This window comes from Apium graveolens, unplaced genomic scaffold, assembly GCF_009905375.1.
Source record: "Apium graveolens cultivar Ventura unplaced genomic scaffold, ASM990537v1 ctg313, whole genome shotgun sequence".
In the NCBI taxonomy this organism is placed as follows: Eukaryota; Viridiplantae; Streptophyta; class Magnoliopsida; order Apiales; family Apiaceae; genus Apium; species Apium graveolens.
The window spans coordinates 63035-85735 of NW_027417951.1; the positions used below are offsets into that span (position 1 = coordinate 63035).

At 34.9% G+C, this 22701-nt stretch overlaps 1 pseudogene; it reads left to right on the top strand.

Annotated features, from left to right (window-relative positions):
- The first annotated feature begins 725 nt into the window (after positions 1 to 725).
- LOC141700958 (potassium channel AKT2/3-like) lies at positions 726 to 11191 on the top strand (annotated as a pseudogene).
- Positions 11192 to 22701: the final 11510 nt, after the last annotated feature.

The window sequence follows — 22701 nt, forward strand, 5'->3', positions numbered from 1 at the left end:
TACATTATATTTAATTTGTAATATATTGAATCCCTTTGTTTTTTTACCCCAATAATAACTCATTTAATAAAATTTGGGATTTAATTGTTAAATTACTCTAACAATGACTTTGGTAACATACATTATAAATTTATAGTTAAATACCTAAAATTACTACTTGGACAATGTCCAAAATTAATTTTTTTTATGCTAAAGTTCACTTTGAGAGAAATAGAATTACCTTTACTTCTTGTAATTCTAAAGTCAAATTATCTCATTAATTTAGATGCAAAGTTAACAAGATTATTAAGATAGAACGTAAGAAGCATGAATATTGTAAAAATAAGCTACAAACTTTCTCGTTTGAAATGATAACAAATCCTAAGAATTGCAAATCAAGATCATCATTATCCAAATCCTAAGGATCACTTATCTAATGATTATGAAGATCATTCTGATCATTGAACCATCCACCCTCATTTGCTACGTCATTTCCCTGCAGCAGTGACATAAAGAACTCTGAATTATCAAACTCAATGCCAGGTAGCTCAGGAAGCCCAGCATTTTCTTGTGGCATTATATAAGATTCAGGAATAAAAGTTGTGGGTACTACCCCCATGCCAGACTGAGCCATTCCAATATTTTGCTGAGGCACCATGTATGATCCATATGCTGGCACAAGATCAACCACTGTAGGAGCAACCATTCCCCTTGTGGACGGAACCCGCATTGTTGACCCCGTTAGCATGGTAGGTATAGGACGGTTCAGTGCAGGTCCCACAAAAGATTCATGTGAAGATGCCAAGCCACACATTAATGTTTGCACCAAGACAGGACCAGGAGGTGTCACAGTGAGGGTTGAAGTAGCACTTATTGGTGCAAAGGAGGATGGTGAAGACATGGGTAGACTCATAGTTGAAAAGGAGGATGGTAGAGACACGGGGAGACTCGGCTTCCAAGTAGCATTTACGGGTGCAAAGGAGGATGGTGGAGACATGGGGAGATTCATGGTCGAAGTATCAAAGGAGCACAGGGGAGATAGGGGGAGACTCATGGTTGAAGTAGCAAAGGAGGACAACGGAGACAGGGGGATACTCATGGTTGAAGTAGCACTTACAGGTGCAAAGGAGGATGGTGGAGACATGGAGAGATTCATGGTCGAAGTATCAAAGGAGCACAGGGGAGATAGGGGGAGACTCATGGTTGAAGTAGCAAAGGAGGACAACGGAGACAGGGGGATACTCATGGTTGAAGTAGCACTTACAGGTGCAAAGGAGGATGGTGGAGACATGGGGAGACTCAGGGACCGAGTTGATTCAGGGACATCAGGCATTGATCCGGTACCTGTATAACGCCTGATAGCAGGCTCAGCTTCACGGAGAAGCCATTCAATGGTTTGCCCATCATTGTTGTGACCTAGTTCCTGTGTCAATTGAAAAATTCTTGCAGCTGTTATTATTGGAAGTCTGACTCTGGGTTCTCGGCCATACACCTTTTTGTGCCCAGAATTCTTAACCATCTTTGATTATTTTTAACGGACTTGGTGTTCAGAGTAAAGTGATGGACTACAGAGGATCAGTAAGACCATATTTATAGAATATCAGTTATGTATTTATTAATTATGGTGAACTGTCTTCCACACCTAAATGTTTACTTAACAACCACTTACCAATACCAGTGAGCAGTGAGCAGTGAGATTTTAATGATAATCATATAAAAGTACAAAATTTCACAAACTGTTATATACTTGATGCCAAATTTACATGCATATAGTTACTGGACTTTTAAATGTGCTCTGTCGTGTACATGTTTAATATGGATAAATTTAAAATAAAACATGTGTGGATAGTTATTTTTTTACCAATTTTTCTATCTTAAAAAATATTGTTAATTTTAATAAATTTTAATTAGTCAATATTTTTTATTTGTTGCACAAATTTTGTACCAGGAGAAAGGGTACCGAGTGATATAAGATTTTAAATCTTAGATAATACATAAACATAAGCACTTTAAATTCAATTTATTATTGATGTAAAAATGTATGGAAGACGCTATCAAATTTATCTTCTCTTAAAACATGATTCAAATTTAGATAACAATAAAAGCAGATTTAACTTTCAAAAAATAAAATGAAACTTTACTTAACAACCACTTACTAGTCAGCGGTAATAAGACCTTAATTAGAATCATACAAAAGTACAAAATTTCACAAAGTGTATATTTGACTCCAAATTTACATGCATATACTTGCTGGACATTTTAATATGCTATGTCCTCTGACTTTTGATCAGGTTTAACCCTCATAACCGACCAATATAGTGGTCGGTTAACTGCATGGATATTTTATTCAAATGTGGGGTCACTGTGTACACGTGTTGCCACGTCACTAAGTCATAACCGACCGTAGGTGGTCGGTTATGTTTGTTTTTAAAAAGTTGACTGAAACTCATGACCGACAGTGGTCAAAGTGTGCACATCGGTTAGTTTTATATCAGAAGCTAACTTAAATGTCATAACCGACCGTCCTAAATGTCATATTCGGTTTTCTGGGTTTTGTAATGGTCAAAAGTGGTCGGTTATGCCTATTGTCGGTCGGTTTTAAGGTCTGATTTTAAAAAAAATTGCAGGTTTTTCTGCAGTCCCTATACAAAACCAAATCAAACAACCAAACAACCAAACAATATTCACAACCAAGCAATATTCACAACCAAATATCCAATCCAATCAATAACCTATACTACTCAAAATCATTCCACCAAACTAGTAAATTTAATGATTAAACAATAGTAATTAAATCCAACGAAATCATTTACAAACTCCGATAACCGGAGGATTAAACCATATCATTACATAATAAGCAATCTTAAATAACCGACAAAGTATCAAACCATAACAACATATTAAATTTACATCCCATAACCATCAAAGTAGCAAATTACAATAGTCATAAAACCGATCAAGCATTCTAACTTGTGACCAGGGAGCCTTGGAGTGAACTTTGCCTTAGCTAAATTCATGAGTTGCGATCTCTAGTCCCTTGTAGGGCTTACTTGCGACCTCTTCATGCTCTAGGGAGTGAATTTGCCTTAGTTGCATTCCGGAAAAACCTAAATGGCGACCACACCACCTAGGGGAAGTAGTTGCCTTAGAAAAAATCCTACGTTGCGATCCATCTCTCTAGTATAGATTTTACTTGCGACCAAGGTTCACTAGTATGCACTTTTGACTTAGTTTAAATCCCAAGTTGCGACCAAGGAAGCCTAGGGACCTTTACTTGTGACCCCTTCATCCTATTAAGGTATTTTGCCTTAGAAAAATCTCTCACTTGTGACTAGAGTGTAGAATAAACATTTCTTAATTAGTTTCTTTTCTCATTTCTTCCCTGTTGCTCCTACTAGGTCAAAACCAATTCTTGTACTTAGGTTATGAGCTATAATTCAATGTTCTTGCTCCTGCTAAGCAGTAAAATGATCTCAGTGACTCCTACTACAAGGTAGTGATCACTTTGACTTAGTTTCTGTAGAACGCTTTAACCCTTAAACGGTCCCGTCTTCAAGTGGACTTCCTTTGTCCTGAAGAATCATTCTTCTTGGAATGTTGAACTTGTTGAGCAGTAGAAGCAATTTGAACATCTGTAACTGGATTATTCTTATCACCATCACCATCAATATCTTTATCCTTTGTCTGAATAGAATATGGTGTACATTTTTTAGCAACTATCTTCTCCCCCTTTTTGGCATCAGTATTTGAAAGAAGAGAAAACAGAGCATCCAGTTTGTCACTTATAGAAGAAACCTTGTCTTCCAAGGAGGAAAATCTAGAGGCCATGCTGTCTAGAGATTTAACATCTTTGATGGTATTTTTCACACTTTTGATTTCAGCTGAGTTAGGTGTGTGAAGCAAAATTCCATCAATTTTTCTCTTTGACACCAGCATGAGACTTCTTCATTTCATCAAGTTCAGAGTAAATTCCTTTAACAGAAAGAGTTGTGGCCTTAAGATGCAACTTCAGATCAGGAGTTTGAATTTCATCATAAGCACGATGAATATGTTACAGGCTAACAGCAGATGAGATAGAAGAATTTGCAAGTCTCCATTTGTAATTCCATTCTGTCTGTCTGAAATACTCAGCATCAGGATTGTAATAAGAAAGATTTTCAGTGAAGTGCGAAGAAGAACCAACATTTGACTTCTTAGATGCATCACTATCATTGTCAGAGTCAGACAAGCCAGCAGGAGAATGTGCAGAATCAAACAAAATTTCCTTGCCTTTATCCAGATTCTTTGCAAGAGATGTTTGTGGCTGATATGATCCTAAAACAGAAACATAGTAACACCTAAATCTCTATGTTCTTTTCAAGTGATCTCATCACTTCTCACACAATATATCACTTTTAAGAGTAATATTATTCTCATAGAAGAAACTTTATAAGTAAAGAAAAACTTATAAGATTCTTGTCTCAAAACTACCTCTCCTTTTTCCAGTACAGGAGACTGCCACTCAAAATATTTTTCTCTCTTTTTTATTATTATTTTCACACAGTCTCACAGAAAGGCTCCATCACACATATAGCAAAGAAATAAGAGATGGCTAAGAAGATTTTATGCTTGTCATATAAATAGAGGTAACCTCAAATAAGAGACTATTTATAATCATACAAATATGAGAATATATGAGAAATTAACAATACCTGAAGGTGATTCCTCAAGTGGAAGTGATGAAAGTGGAGGAACAAACAGCACATCAGAATGCTTTTTCAAACTAGCAACTAGTAATGAATCATCAATTGTAGCTAGTTCAGTTGAATGATGATTCTCAGTAGGAGCTGATGCATCATCAGGATTTGATCTGTCAGGAGAAGTTGAAAGACCAGCATCAGTACTTTGAACTGATGGTTCTTGTGGAGTCTGAGGCATGTGAGCTGCTTCGGCAATGCTTGGTGAAGGTTCTTGTATGCTCTTCTCAAAAATAGGATCAACAATGATTGTATCAACTCGTGATAGTATCTCCTGATGAGTTTGCTTTTCCTGAAGTTAGTGAACAAAATCTGTAAGAAGATCACTTTGAGCAATATTAACAACGATTTGTGCAGCCTCAATATCTGTATCTTCCCTTTGAGAAGATGGTTCTTGTGTGACTGGATGTGTTGCAGTTGTTAAATCTCTTTGAGACCTAGGTTCTTGTGTACTAACATCCTTGTCAAGAGGCTGAGTCTTCTTCTTCTTTCTGATATATCCAACTACTTCTTCACTTCTTCTTTTCAACTGACTCTTTGCAGTTCAACAGTTGCTTAAATTACTGGAAACTTGTCAAGCAGAGCACTAGCACCAGTAGTTGGCTCCTTGATTCCAGTAGTGTCAATCAAGTCATTAGGATTTTGATCAATGGACTTCTTGATTTTTGACAGGGACCCTATTGGCATCTGATCATCTGATTCAGAATCTTCTTGAATGATCAGTCTTGTTTTCTTGATAGGAAAGCAGTCTTCTTTCTTCTCACTCTCACTCAGTGAGACTTGTTTAGCTTTCTGTCCAGATGTGACAGATTTCTTAAACAACCTTTTCTTTGTTACAACTGATGTCTTTTGAGAGACAACAGAGGAGGCTAATTTAGAGGCTTGTTGTATTTGCTGTTTGGAAGAAGAAATGCTTGGGTTAGAAACAAGATGGGTGATTTCTTGAGTCTTAGCATCAGAAACTGTGACAGAGGTGCCATCATCAGGATTTGCAGGCACTTGTGTAGGAGTAGGTCTATTTCTCAACAGAAATTGCCTGACCTCTCTAAGAAGAAAGGGTGGTCCTGAAAATTATTCTTTTCATCCCTTTTGATATGATCAGTGATTGCATTTTCAGAAATCTGAAAAATAGGGAGTAATTCATCATCATCAAAAATATCATTAGGGGCATAGATAAGTGAAAATCAGTTGTAAAAATCTAGTATACCCTATTACTCCTGAAGCATCTGCTATCCAAGCAATTATGAACTGTAATATAGTATTACTATAATCAAAATTACCAGAGTTAAGAAGAGAGTACCCAATTCTCAGGGAGGTGGATGGAAGTGCATCAAAGTTTGTTGTCTTATTCAAGAAACATCTACTAATACAGTCAAAGAAAAAGTTCCACTCTCTTTTCAGTTTGCATCTGACCAGTTTTCCAATGGTTGTGATTTCTCTTTGATAGCCTAAAGTCCTTAGCATATCAAACAGCTGCTCATTGGTGTGATTATCAAGAGCACCATCAAGAGCAGGCAATCTCAAGGCTTGAAGCAGAATGTCAGCATCAACTTTATATCTTTGGTCCTTATACTCAAAAGAAAAACCAGTATGTGTTGAATTTACCACTGCTATATTCCAGACCTGCATGATAGCCCTGTATGACACCTTAACAGGATTTGTGAGAGCATATCCAATTGGACATAGAAAGAGAAAATCCCGAATATCATGAAAAAATGATGGTAGCTGCTGATGTGTGAGCAGACACTAGTACAAAAAGTACTTTCTGCAACGTAGTTTTAGCGTCGGTTCTTTAAAGAACCGACGCCTAAAGGTATTTCCTGCGTCAGTTGCAAGATTGACCGACGCAAATAGGTATATGTGCATGACATTTGGTGTCGGTTATTAATTTAACCGACGCTAAAAGTGTTAATAGCGTCGGTTCTGTAAGTAACAGTCGCTTAAAAGTACTTATGGCGTCGCCGTTTATAACCGATGCTAAAATGTATGCTTTGTGCTACGGGCTTCTAGTTGGCCGCCGCTATAAATTTCTGCTTTATGCTACGGGCTTTAATTTAATCGACGCTAAAAGTATTAGAGTAAAAAATTAATTGGACCAGGGATGTCACGACACTGAAGGGGTTCTTTTAAATTTTTTATTTTTGTATAATTATTTTCTAATCACATATTTATCTATTTATCATATGCATCTCACAATCTTTTTTAATTTGAGTTATGATATATTTGCTAAAGTTAAAAGACTTCCAAAAATAATTTTTTTTTGTTTTTTTATATCGAAATGTTAAATAAAATAGAAGTAATAATATTTCTATATTGTTGATATTCACACAATATTGAATTTTGTTTACTCCGTTTCAAAAATAAATGTCCACTTTTATGAAAAAAAAATTGTTTCAAATTAGTTGACTACTTCAAATTTTCAATTAATTTTCAAACACTATTTACTCTTTTTCGTCGACAATTATATACCCGACGTATATAATATAGCCTTTTACATCGGTCCTTTTTTAACCGTCATATATTATACCCTTTTACATCAGTCTTATCTTGACCGTCGTATATATTATTATTAAAATCAAACCATCAATTTTTTACCTTATAAATCTATATGGCAGCTTTTATTAATTTAAAAAACATCAAATTAAAAAAACATACTCATTACATCATTTGGTTTACAATCCATCCTATAGTTAGTAGTTCATCCCCAAATTAGTTTCTCTCCACGGTGCCCTACATCTACATCTTCTCTATGATAGTTCCCGATTGAAGAGCTTGAAACTTCCGCACTCCTTCTCAGGTCTCTCTCTCCCGCACTCTCCCTCTCTCTCGCACTCTCCCTCTCTGGCACTCCCCTATATATACCTATATACACGCTCATATTACTTTTTTGTTCATTTTCACAGCCTATTTACCTAATTGAATTCGTATATTCTCCTGTGTTAGCCCTGCTTCACGGTAATCGGTAATCTCCTCCCTCTCTCCCGGTATGTCTCTCCTTCTTCTCTCCCTCTCATTTTTTATTTTCATTTTTTAATTTATTTATTTTCATTAACAATATGAATTTTGAGATTTGTTATTATTTTAGTTCAGCTTATTTTCTCTAAATATATTGCCATACATTTGTATAACATAATTAGATTAAATTTACTGTGTTTGCTAATCTTGGTTCACCAAGGATATTAATTTAATACATAAATTTGTTGGTTTATAAAATTTAAAGTACAAGTGTGGCCTAAATTGATTATATCTTCCTTTTACTTTTTGTGATATGTGTTAGCATTACTTGTGACTTTTTGTGTTGATCTTGATTAACACTGCTTTATTTCTGGTAGTAAAATGAGTTGCTCTATTATTTAGAATCAGTTGCTCTCTTAACCGGAAACATATATAAAATTTTAAATTCTTCTTCATCTCAGTAGTTAAGTATGAATACTAAGAACAAGACAAACTTTATAATTTTATCTTCAATCAGCTTTGGCACATTGAAACTTGTAGCTAAGAGTGATGTTGATGCATCGAATTTAACAGCTTACATTATTGGTAAACACACACACATGTACACAATAATCAGCTGTGTACATGCTCATCAACCTTGGCTTAACAGCTTACATTATTGGTAATATGACAAATTTAGTCGTTGAAGGCACTAGTCGTACCACGGAATTTGTAAGCCTCCTTTTTATCTCTTCTATCTTGCATCGCAAGATGTTATGAGTCTAGTTGTCTAGGCTTAAATCAAGTTCAGAATTCAGGAAATTTTCTTGTGCTTGTTTTTTAGAGGAATAGCATTGAAGCAACGTCAAACTTTGTGAGCAGAAACCACTTGCCGGTCAGACTCAGGGAGCAGATACTAGCTTATATGTGCTTGAGATTCAAGGCTGAGAGCTTGAACCAGCAGCAACTGATTGAACAACTACCAAAACCATTATCAAAAGCATTAGTCATCATTTATTTATTCCAACCGTCTAGAGGGTCTATCTTTTCCAGAATGTATCAAGGGAAACTCTATTGCTCTTGGTATGATCATCGACATATGCTTTTTCACGTGATTAAAAAAATGCGCCTTTTACTAGCTTTACTTCATAAGTTTCCCAACCTCGGAAAGTTCAGAAATGACAGTCTCATTGGACTTCTTGATTCTCATGTGCATATGACACTATTTTTATCTGATTAAATAATTTAAAACTGTCTAACACGGGAAGCGTATATAATATAAGACATGTATTTAATGTAATGACATTGTCTATTTTTCATCAGGCTGTGGATATGAAGGCTGAATATATACCACGTAGAGAGGATGTGATATTGCAGAATGAAGCACCTAATGATGTTTATATAATAGTGTCAGGGGAAGTGGAATTAATTGATCACTCTGAGATGGACTAGAAAGAGGAAATTGTTGGGATTTTGCAACCTGGAGATATGTTTGGAGAAATAGATGCACTGTGCTACAGGCCACATGCTGTTACATATTGAACCAAGACTCTTTCACAGCTCTTAAAGATGAAAACTAGTGCTCTTATTGAAGAAATGCAAAGTAAACAAGAAGACTATGTTGCCATTCTCAAAAACTTCCTTCAGGTAATTTTGTCATATGTTCAGCTTCAATGTTGTTTCAAACTCCTTCAGAGAGGAGAAAATTCTCTCAAATATATAATTGATCTTCTCCCATCCATCCTACAATGAATTAGATATTTAAGTAGTTCCCAAACTAAGTGTTTGCAATTAAAATCATCACAGATGAACATAAACTGCACCATATTAAAATGAATGACTAAGACTAAATTACTATGTGCGATTAATTTTCAGCATCATAAAAGGCTGAAGGAGTTTAATATAGGGGACTTGATAGTGGATAGTGGGAATCAAGAAGATGATAATCCTTATATGTCGATCAACTTATTAACAGTTGCCGGCACAGGAAATGCTGCTTTCCTTGACGAACTTCTCAAGGCAAGATTAGACCTCGACATAGGAGATTCAAAGGGAAGAACACCACTGGTAAAATACTTATACTTACTAGTTTATAACTATAGACTGCAAACACAATCCCAAGTAAGGATACACATATCTGCCATTCAAATATGAAATCTATTTCGCTTTCTCTGTTGTGCATCAGCATATTGCAGCATCAAAGGGGCATAAAGAATGTGTATTGGTACTCCTAAAACATGCATGTAACATACACCTAAGAGGTAGATATTTTTAGCAGGCTTATAATTTTTATTCATCTGTTAAGAGAAAATAACTTTTCTCAAGTTTCGGTGTCAATCATAGGTATCAAGATCACACTCTAATTATTGACTAGGTATCAACATAGTAAGCCAGGAGTAGCTAAAATGTTCACCAATCTAATTTTTCAAGAATGATATTATCATAATGGTTTAAGAGAACAAAGTGTCATTTTATTTTCTCAGTTTGTTTATAATCATAGTAACATTCATATATGCATGGCAGATGTAGAAAGTAACACTACAATGTGGGATGCCATAGCAGCAAAATACCACTCCATATTCAGAATACTTTACCACTGGGCTTCCATCTCGGATCCATGCACTGCAAGGTACCTCTTAACCATAGCTGCAAGGAGGAATGATGTAGCTGTCATGAAAGAACTCCTGAAGCACGGTTTGGTTGTAGATTCAAAAGATTGTCATGGATTAACACATATCCAAATCGCGATGGAGGAAAACCATTCGGAAATGGGCGAGCTTCTTGTGATGAATGGTGCAGATGTCAACACTGAAGATGTACATAAATCTAATAACAAGTTTTTATCTTCTTTAAATCTGGATGAAATTTTGCAAAAAAGAGAAGTAGGCCATCAGATAAGCATGCTTGACAGCGTCGTGGACAAAAGGATTGTAAAGAAATTGGAGGATGAAGATCCAGCTGAAGAGATTAAGAAGGAAAAATCATCAAAAGGAATAACATGTTCTATTAGAGCTAGTATATATAGAGGACATCCTGTAAAGAGGAGAAAATTTTTGCACTGAAGCTGGCAGACTAATTACACTGCCTTTGTCACTAGAAGAACTCAAATCTATAGCAGGTACTTTGTCATATGTAGATAAAAGATGTTAGGACTTGTTTGTGCATTACTATTAGAATTACGAGCAAAATTACATGTTTCTTGAAATAATATTCTAAGAGATATGTTAGCAGTAAATCACATGTTTTTAAGTAGAAACTCATAGTTCTGTTTGTTGTAAACCTTTTTACAGGTAAGAAGTTTGGAAACATGTGTGTGTGTTTTTAAGCAGAAATATGTGTGTGTGTTTGTGATTTTGGCTCACCTTTCTTATGTCCAAACAGAGTGGAGAAGAAACACCCTGGGTGGTAATTATTTCTACAGAACAACTTTTATACACATTTTACTGTTACAAGTCTACAATAGGTTTTGAAATCAACAAAATACTTGTACTTCTTCCTGACTTGTTGATCTTTATATTGTTGTAGGTAATTGCTATGGATAAAGATAATGTAGACTCCAGTTCCAAGAAAAGGACCAGAGGTCCCACATTGTGCAAAAAATTTCAAAGAGAGCTTGAGACCTACTTTAATTTCAATTTGATTCCTAGTTAATTTGATTATTCAGTTATATTTGTGGGAATGCTGGTATTTGTAAAAAGCAGGTTCAGGATATCAATAAAAACGTAAAGAATATTTTTTTTTACAGTACTTTAGGCGTCGGTGTTATTGAACAACCGACGCCTATAACATACACATATAGCGTCGGCTTTTTTAACGACCAACGCCTTTAACATAAACATATAGCGTCGGCAATTTTAACAACCGACGCCTTTAATATTAACTCTCAGCGTCGGTTTTTTGATAAACCGACGCATCTAATTACAACTTCTAGCGTCGGCACTTTATTGGACCCATACAATTGTCCAAGCAAGAGCGTCGGTTAATGGCAATTTTGAGTCGGTCATCTAACCGATGCTAAAAATGTTTAGTGTCGCCTAATTACCCGATGCAAAAAGAATATACCTTTAGCGTCCCCTGCTTATACAATGCTAAAAAACCGACGCTAAAGGCCTATTTTGACCGTGGCTAAAAGTCATTTTTGTACTAGTGAGAGCTAAGTAATTGTTAGTGCCAAATGTGTTTCCATGAATGATTGTGGTTTGACTGAAGATTGGTGAAACTTCAGAAGTTGTCATGATGTGAATAGCTTGTGCGAGAGAGTAAGTGTGAGATGTGTTCAGTGAAACTATGTGTATGATGAATTGTGTCACTATTCAGAAATATGTTTAATACACTTGTATGAAGAAGGTAACCTAGCGAATTTGACTTCGAACATGAAATAATATCTGAGTAATTGATTTTAATGTTGGAGGAAATTACGGAAGTAAATACAAAATACATACAGTTATATCAAGACACAACTGTAGAAATTTGTTTATCTGATAATCCACCAATTATCATTAATTAAGTGGGACACTTAATTGAAACAATAAAGCTTACTCAGAGATTGATTAACAATAATAATCCAAATTAGAACATGCTGACCTGTTATCAGGATTTGAGACCTTTCTTCTGTCAGGATTTGACTAACTCAGGATATGTCGATTCAAATTCAACATTTGTTTGTCAAAGCATCACAAATTATTAGCAACCACAATGCTAATCAAAACATTCATCAAGAATTACAGTTCAAGTAGATGAAGTAAAGATTAACAAGCTTTAATGAGAACATTCACATACACATAATACGAGATAAACAAAGACTAAATCTTGCAATCAAAAGAAATTTTATTAATATATCAAAAGAGTACATTTTATGAAATTTGTAGATTACATGCAAAAGATTACAAGATAATCCTAGTCTAAGATGATAAACATCAACAGCCTTGGTCTAAGAAGCCTGACAAAGCTGATGATAATGAGAAAGGGGGGAAAGGGAGATAAATCAGGAAGACAAAAGAATGGATGGATGTTCAGAGTCTTTTCTTCCTGTCTTCAACAAAGAGCACAGCAAGACGAATAATTTGTTCTTGCTGATGGATGGCTTCCGAACGATCTTCTTCCATACGAACCAGATGGTGATAGTAATCTCTCCGGAAAATCAAGAGATCAGTGTAGATATCTTGTGGAACCCAACTCCAAATCTCATCAGGAATGGCAGAGATGTGCCACTCCTGTTCCCACTCATCGCAACAAAACTCGATTGTAAATGTTGGATAATCAAAGAACATGTTGAAGAAGCTCATGTTTTTGATAGAAAAAATATGATAAGAGATAGAGATTTAGAGAGTTTGTGTTTCAGAATATTGAGAAGTTGGTAATAACCAAATAGTTGGTAATAGAGAGGGACTCTAGGGTTCGGTAAAGAAAATTAACTCTTGAGTTAGCTTAAAACTTTAACCAAAGAATATCTTTTTAAGGCACGTCTCCCTAGACCGATGTGTAATGATGACAGTGATATATTTATTCGGACAGACACAATTAACAAATAAAATCACTTAATTTTTCATGCATATAAAATAGAATACATCAAATATTTCTGGCTTAATATCACAGCATTTAGGACATATCAGGATTTGATCAATATACATCAAGATTTGATCAAATAGATAAAATAAAAATTTACTTATCCCAGTTAACCATACCAAGTTCATTCACAAGCTTTGTAAATGTTGCTTCAGGTAATGGCTTTATGAAGATATCAGCCAGCTGCTGTTCAGTAGGAACAAATAAAGCTCTATGGTTCCTTCCATGACATGCTCTCTTATGAAGTGATATCTGATACTGATGTGCTTTGTAAGAGTGTGTTGTACTGGATTTCCTGTCATAGAAATAGCACTTTGATTATCACAATAAATAGAAATTTTTGACAATGATAATCCATAGTTCATGAGGTGATTTCTCATTCATAACAACTGAGCACATCAACTCCCAGCTGCTATATATTCAGCCTCAACAGTTGAAGTAGAAATAGATTTCTGCTTCTTGCTGAACCTTGAGACTAATCTGCCTCCCAAGAACTGACAGCTTCCTGATGTACTTTTCCTGTCTATTTTGTATCTAGCAAAATCAGTATCTGAATAACCACATAATGCAAAATTAGCTTCTCTTGCATACCAAAGTCTAAGAGACATAGTACCCTTGAGGTATCTGAAAATTCTCTTTACTGCAATAAGATGTGGCTCCCTTGGATTTGCCTGAAATCTTGCACACAAACAAGTGGCAAACATAATGTCTGGCCTGCTAGGAGTTAGATATAACAGAGATCCAATCATACCTCTGTAGCTTTTCACATCAACTGCTGTACCTTCATTTGGATCAAGTTTTATAGTAGTTGCCATAGGAGTACTTGCAGTTGCACTTTCTTGCATATTAAACCTCTTCAGTAGATTTCTTGTGTACTTGGACTGATTGATATAGATGCCATTATCAGTTTGTTTAATCTGCAAGCCTAGGAAGTAACTCATCTCACCAATCATACTCATTTGATATCTTGATTACATCAACTTTGAAAACTTATTACACAGTGTTTGATTAGTTGATCAAAAAATGATATCATCAACATAAATTTGAACTAAAAACAAATCTTTACCTTTATTTAGATAAAACAGGGATTTATCTATTGTATCTCTTTTGAATGCACTTTCAAGTAGAAACTGAGCAAGGGTTTCATACCATGCTCTAGGTGCTTGCTTCAGTCCATAGAGTGCTTTATCAAGTCTGTAAATATAATCAGGATGTTTAGGATCGACATATCCTGGTGGTTGTTCAACATAGACTTCTTCTTCAAGTTCTCTATTGAGAAATGCACTCTTGATATCCATCTGGAAGACTTTGAACTTCTTGTGAGTAGCATATGCCAAGAAGATTCTGATTGCTTCCAACCTAGCAACAGGAGCAAATGTCTCATCATAGTTAATACCTTCCTGTTGAGAATATCCTTTTTCCACCAATCTTTCCTTGTTTCTGATGATTGTTCCATCGAGATCAGTCTTATTTCTAAAGACCCACTTTGTGCCCAAAATTGACCTGTTCTGAGGTCTAGGTACCAGCTTCCACACTTCATTTCTTTCGAACTCATTCAATTCTTCTTGCATGGCCATGACCCAATCTGCATTCTTGAGTGCATCTTCTACTTTCTTTGGCTCTTTTTTGGAAAGTAGATTATGATATAAACATTCATTCTGAGTTGCACTTATTGTCTTTACACCATCATCAGGATTTCCAATGATCAGATCAGGAGTATGATTCTTAGTCCATTTTATGGCACTGGGAAATATCCTTCTGGAACTAGATGCTCCCCCTGAATTATATGCCTCATCAAATCCATTTGAGGCTCCCCCTGAATCTGTTGGGTTATTTCCTGATGAATTATTGGGACTTGACTCATGTTCTTCTGATATTGAATCAGCATTTTATTGAGAAGAACTTTGAGATGATTCTTCAGTGTTAGTATCATCAGCTGACCTTCGCTGTTGCTCCCCCTCAACTTGTGCAGGCTCATTAGCACAATGATTATCTTCAGAATCTAAAGGAGTGTCAGGATTTGGATCATCAGGATTTGACAGTTCATTAGAGTTTGATCCAGATTCCAACAATGCTTTTTCATTTGCAAATATTAGACTTTCATGAGTGTCTTCTTCAAAACCAGGAATCTTCTTATCATCAAAAAATATATTGATGGAGATTACTACAGTGTGTGTTCTTAGATTGAACACTCTGTAAGCTTTTGATGGTGAATATCCAACAAAGATTCCTTCATCAGCCTTTGATTCAAACTTTCCAAGTTTTTCAATATGAGTTCTCAAAATAAAGCACTTAACATCCAAATAAATGAAAATGTTTGAGGCTGAGCTTCTTTTCTTTTAGCATTTGATAAGGATTAACACCATGTCTATTTATCAGAGTGACTTTCTGAGTATACCATGTTGTGTTTACTGCTTCAGCCCAGAAGTAAGTGGGTAGTTTTGCTTCTTCTAGCAGAGTTCTGTCAGCTTCAATTAGGTTCTATTTTTCCTCTCAACAACACCATTTTGTTGAGGTGTACCGGGAGCTGACAATTGTTGCTCTATGCATTTGTACTTGCATAATTCCTCTATCTTTGAGTTTTTGAGTTTGCCATTCTCACTTCTCAGGATTCAGTGTCATTCTCACTTCTCAAGATTTTCACTTTGTAGGTAGATCCATTTTCAATTTGCCTTATGTGATCCAGAAGAATTTCTGGAGCTTCATCTTTCCTATGTAGAAAATAGACCCATGTATATCTAGTGAAATCATCAACAATTACAAGTGTGTACCTTTTCTTGTTGATGGATATTATGTTTACTAGTCCAAAAAGGTCCAGGTGCAACATGTGATATGGCTCAGAGATAGAGAATTCTGTTTTGGTTTTGAAAGATACTCTTCTTTGTTTAGACTTTTGGCAAGCATTACAAAGACCATCACTTGAGTATAACATGTTTGGAAATCCTCTTACAAGCTCCTTCTTGGCAAGTTCATTGATTGAGTTGAAATTGAGATGTGAGAGCTTCTTATGCCAGTTCCAGCTCTCATCTACTGATGCCTTAGAGATAAGGCAAGTAGCTTCCTTTTCAAGACTTTCATGTAGCCTTGCTTCATAAATATTACCATGTTGGGCCCTCTTTTTGGACAACTTAAGCCTTTGTGTGTCAGGAGTACTTTTGACAGTCTTTCCTTTTTCAGGATTTGTCTTGTCAGAAGCAAGTTTAGTAAAACCAACAGAATTAATCACATAAGCAACTTTATTAAACTTAGGCAAAGGTTCATAGTAATTGTGATATAACTTGTGATAAGAACTACAAGTATAAATCGAATGCCAACTACTACCACAATGAAAACAAAGATTTTGTGGTTTATAAAATACTGATCTACCCCTAACATCAGACTCAGGAATAGCAGTTTTCCTTTTCTTATTCCTCTTGTAATTAATAGCAAGATAATTAGTATTTCCACAGTTAAAACAAGTTTTCCTAGGAGCACTGGGAACAACCTTGTAAATTGAATCCTTAGAAATACCTTGCTTACCATTCCTGTTTCTCTTAGGACTTTTTGCTTGAGGTTTGTCAATAACCTCAGATATTATCTTTTTCAATTAATTTGCTGACAAAAGTCCTATGTTCTTTTTTTTCTTAACAGACTTAATGGTTTCCTTGCTTTTGTTTCTTTGAATTTTATCATTTACCAGTTCTTCTTGTGATACTGATGTTGAACCCTTTTCAAAAGTAGATTTGGGTTCATCAGCTTCTGATGAAATAAACTTAACAGGAATTTTAAGGGAAATTTTATTTTCAATGTCAACATCCTTAATTCCATCTTTATAGCCTAGGCATTCTTTCCAATTTTTCTTTGAGATCATCTCATGAACCTTTTTTCCTGAATCAGTCCAGGCTTTAAGGGTTTTTCACTCATTCTCTAGATTCTTTTCTAACATACTGTATCTAGCCTCAAGAATCTTAACTGTATGTTTAGCTCTCTTACATTCTTTCTTCAAATCTATCTGATGTATCAAGTCAGACTCTAACTGATCATTCCTAAATTTCAATGTCTTAATTTCAGTTATAAGTCTATCATTTTCTAAAGTCTTATTCTTAAAACTACCATGCAAAGATTTAAGAATAGATTTCAATTCAGATATATTTTCAGTATCAAAAGTGAAGAAAGGAGTTTGTACCTTAGGCTCAGAAGCAGCAGGATCATCAAGACTGTCCATCAGTGCATATCATGTATTTTCATCTTCAGAGTCAGAGGAGTCCACCCAATCCTTGCTTGAAGTGATTAGGGCTTTGCTCTTTCCATGATCATGCTTTGTTTTCTTGCACTTTGAGGCAAAGTGACCAGGTTCATCACAGTTGTAGCACTTGATCTTTGTCCTGTCTAGCTTCCCAGCTTTAGAGTCCTTTCCATCTTTTCTCCCAATTGACTTCTTTTCACCTCCAATGAACTTCTTCTTGAAGCTTATGTTGTTCCTAGACTTCCTGAATTGCATTCTCCTGAAGCCCTTAACCAGTAATGCAGCCATTTGCATGACATCAGAATTTATCATATTCTCATCAGTTTCAGAATCAGTATCATCATCAGGATATGATGATGAATCATCAGTATCTAATTCTGGAAATTTGTTCTTCTTTCATATAGCTCCAACAGACTTTTCTTTTGAAGCTTTATCATTAACTTTCAAAGCAACAGATTTCCCTTTGCTGCTTTTCCTCTCTCTTCTTTGCTGAACCTCCAAATTATGAGTTCTTAGCATGCCATAGACTTCATCTAGAGTAATTACGTCCAAATCATACTGATATCGTATGATTGAAGTCTGAGTCTCCCATTCTTCACTTAATGCTCTTAAAAACTTGGTGTTTGAATCCTCTCGATCATACACCTTTCCTACCAAAGACAGATTGTTGAGTAGAGTCAGAAATCTGCCATAGATATCAGTGAAACTTTCATCAGGCTTGGCCTCAAAGTGTTCATATTCTTGAATCAGAACATCCCTTCTGTTCTTCTTGATGGCCATGGTTCCTTGACATTGAGTTTCAAGAGCATCCCATATTTCTTTGGCAGTCTTGTAGGCTATGACCCTATTTGACATCACAGAATTAAGACTGTTATGTAAAATGTTTCTTACCTTTGCATCTTTCAGCACAACTACTTTCTCTTCTGGTGTCCATTCTGTCTTCTCCTTCAGTTGATAGTGTTCACAAACCGAAGGAGTTGCAGGCACCAGTTTGTTGGCATAAAGGGTCCATCATTGATTACGTCTAGATAATCTGGATCTGTAGCTTCCAGGTACATGAGCATCTTCACCTTCCATGTTGGATATTCAGTCTTTTTCAGAATGGGAATTTTAATACTTTCATACTTGTTCAGAGGCATGTTTAGATCGTTTCTGATTATAAATTTATCAGTGTGCTCTGATACCAATTGTTTCCCAGTAAAGATACAATTGTTCAAGGGGGTTGGATACAATTGTATAAATATTTTGAACAAGTAATAAAATATAACAGCTTTTTATATTTATGATAAAAACTGTTACAAAATCCTCTCAAGAAATACCGATGTTCTTGAGAGCTGCTAGGTCGAATGATCCTCGAGTGTTGTTCACTAAGTGATGACCTAAATTGTGTTTATATACTACACAGCTACAACAGATTAATCTAAGATATACATTATCAAAAACTAACTGAAACAGATACATATCTTAAACTAAACACATAAAGTCCTATCTCTCAGATGTAACAGATATCTGCTCCACATTATAAGGAACAAAACAAATCCTCTAAAGCTGACTATCTTCAAATACTGATGTCATACAAATCCTGATGACATACCAAAACCTGACGGTACATCAGATCCCGATGACATCTGAACAGCCAGATCCTGAGCTTCTTTTGATCATTGAGAATTCAATATATAACAAAGCCAACGAAAGATTTAATCCCAATTCTCTTGACTCCCAGCGACCCGAAAAAGATGACTTTTATTGGAGCTTCTTTAAAGGAACCCCTGACGTTGATAAAGTTCTGACAAGAGAATAATGACATTTTTGCATGGTCAGCAGTTGATATGCCGAGCATTGTTTTGAATTGATAACTCATAAGCTAAATATCGACCCTAATCGAATTACAGTAAAGCAAAAGAAAATGAGTTTTGCTTTGAAAAGAAAAGAGGCCATAAAATATGAGGTAAAAAAGCTCTTAGAGGTTGGGTTCAATAAGGAAATACAATTCATGGAATGGTTGGCTAATGCGGTGATGGTGAAGTAAGCTAATGGAAAGTGGAGGATGTATGTTGACTTCACTAACCTGAACGATGCATGTCCAAAGGATAATTTTCCTTTCCCACAGATAGACACTTTGATAGATTCCACTGGAGGGCATGAGATGCTGAGTTTCATGGATGGATTTAGCGGCTATAATCAAATAAAAATTCATAAAAATGACAATCCAAAAGGTATTATTCATCACCAACTTTGGTATTTTTTATTATCTTGATTATGGCATTTGGTCTCAAGAATGCAGGAGCCACTTACCAATGGTTGGTGAATAAGATTTTTAAGGATCTTATTGGAAAGATCATGGAGGTATACGAAGGTGACATGTTAGTCAAGAGCCTTCTAAAAGTTGATCATTTAGCCCATTTGAGGTTTTGAGATATCACAAAATGTTGTTGAATTTCGCCAGGTGTTCTTTTGGTGTAGGATCTGGAAAGTTTTTAGGATTAATGGTCTCCAAGAGGGGAATTGAGGCCAATCCTAACATGATAAAGGCCATCCTGGATATGGAACATCCACGCTCTGTAAAGGACATTTAGAAACACAATGAAATGATTACTGCTTTGGGACGGTTCATCTCCAAGTCCGGAGACAAGTGCCAGCCATTCTTCAAATCATTAAAGAAAGCAAATGATTTTTCCTGGACCGACGAATGTCATATGTCGTTTAAGGAATTAAAGAAATACAATGTTCAAGCCCCGTTGTTGGCCAAACCAGTTCAGAATGAAACTCTGTATTTGTACTTGGTTGTTTTTGAAAGAGCCTTGAGCGTTGTATTGGTAAAAAAGGAAGCCAAAACCCATAAACATATCTATTATGTCAACAAGATTCTACACGCAGATGAGTTGAACTATTTAACTATAGTAAAGTTTGCTTTGGCCTTGGTCATGACGTTAAAAAAGTTACGTCCCTACTTCCAAGCACATAAAATCGAAGTGTTAAAAAATAAGTCTTTGAGAAACATCATCCATAGTTCTAAGGTCAGTGGAAGGCTGATCAAATAGGCCATAGAGCTTGAAGAATTTGACATTAAGTATAAACCTAGAACATCGATCATAGCTCAGGTCTTGACTGACTTCGTGGTTGAATGTACTATCGATAACCAAGAAGTCGTGGGCAGGAAGATATAGCTCAAGGTATGGATGGCCAAGATGGAGAAAAGATAGTTGAGAATAAAGAGTTCTAAGTGCTCTATTTAATGGGGCATTGAAAAAATTCAAGTGGAGCTGGGATGGTTTTACAAAGCATCGATGGTGTCTTGATTGAGTATAATATAAAGTAAGATTTTCCTACCATAAATAATGAGGCGGAATATGAAGCCCACATTGCAGGACTTGGCTTAGCTGGAACCTTGAGGGTTAAAAACTTGAAGGTCTGTGGAGACTCGAAACTTGTGGTGTCCCAGATCAATAGAGAATTTGAGGCGAGAGATGAGACCATGGCCATATATGTGCGACTTGTGAGAGCTGTGATGACTTAGTTTGATGAATGTCATATTTGTATAGGACAAGTAAAAAGCCAATCAACTAAAGCATGGTGGTAAAACTAGTTTTTATGGCACTTATCGGTATTTCATGGAACCAGATAAACCGTTGAGAATGATTATAAAGTTTGGAAGAACTGAAGCACATTCAGTTACATGTCGTTATTTAGGATCGCTAGTATGGAGTCTTTGTGAGGATATACAGTTTCCTCCTTCAGGAAAGACGTCTCAGAGAAAATGGAAGGACTATGGTGTGACACATTTATATGCCTATCTCTGTAAAACACCTAATAGAACACCAGGAAAGTTGTTTATTGCCTTGAAGATATAGACTTAGTAAATTAGCTTCAAAGCTACATCACAAATTTAACACAAATAATTATTAACACAAATAATTATTCAATATAAGTTTACTATGGTTTATCTTTGTAGAACACCTGATAAACAAATAATTAGTTAAGAGTAAAATTTTACAATATGCTAGAAAACCTTTGTGTCTACTATGTATGAAATTTTTTTAGTGAATTTTAAAAAAAGTACTTTCACATTTTTCAGAAGCAAGGAACTTTTTATTTTTTTAATAGTAATCATATTTTGTACTTTAAATTTGATCAAAATTTGTCGCTTTTATAAACTCGACCAACTCAAATGGAGTCATATTTATAATTTTGACCAAAAGTAACCTAGTCAAATTTATAAAATTGATTGATTTTAACTCGTTGGCCGACATATCTGTAACAATAGGCGGGAAATTCAATTTTTATCAAAATTTTTGATGACAAAAGTCAAAATATAAAATTGACTATTCGAAGTCAATTTTAGTCTATCAAAATTGAAAAACTGAGCAATCATATTTAGTCCGTCAAATTTAACTAAATTTGACCTATTTAGCTAAATTTGACCGGCCTAGTACGTCAAATTTAATTAAATTTGACCTTTTTAGCTAAATTTGACCATCCTAATAATGACCGATACAATTCAGTCATATTTAACTTAATTTGACCACTGGCGGTCATTTTTGCTTAAATATGACCAAAACATTTTGATCAAATTTAGCCAATATTTCTCCGTAACAATATAAAAGTTAAAGGAAGTTTAAAGATACAACGCTATTATTTTAGCTTTATTAAGCCTATTTAAAAATAGTAGTACTTTTTATTTTTATCTTAATGACACTATATGATTAATTGATAACTTTTCTTTAGTGTTAATATAGGAAATATGAAAATTTAGCTGAATATTGCTCTTTTCACTTTGATTACACCATACAAAATGTATAGAATAATATATTTATGGGTAAATATTGTATTTAGTGTATGTGTGTGAATTCGAATATATATGTACAAAAAGCATATTATATATACAGATTTCTATAATATTGTGCGTAAATATGAATTTTTACTTCTTATTTCACATGATTATATATATGAATTATTTTTTCACTTATTTTTTAGTTAACTTATGTTGATATTTTTATTTTATAAATGCGAACATGATAAAAAAAATACAATGTACATTTAAGATCAATATAGGTTTGAAATTAATCACATATACTCATATAAGAATAACAACAACAACAACAACAACAATAATAATAATAATAATAATAATAATAATAATAATAATAATAATAATAAAAATAATAATAATAATAATAACATTTAATAATTATAACAACAACAATAAAAACAACAACAAGAATTATAATGATAATGATAATGATAATAATAATAATAATAATA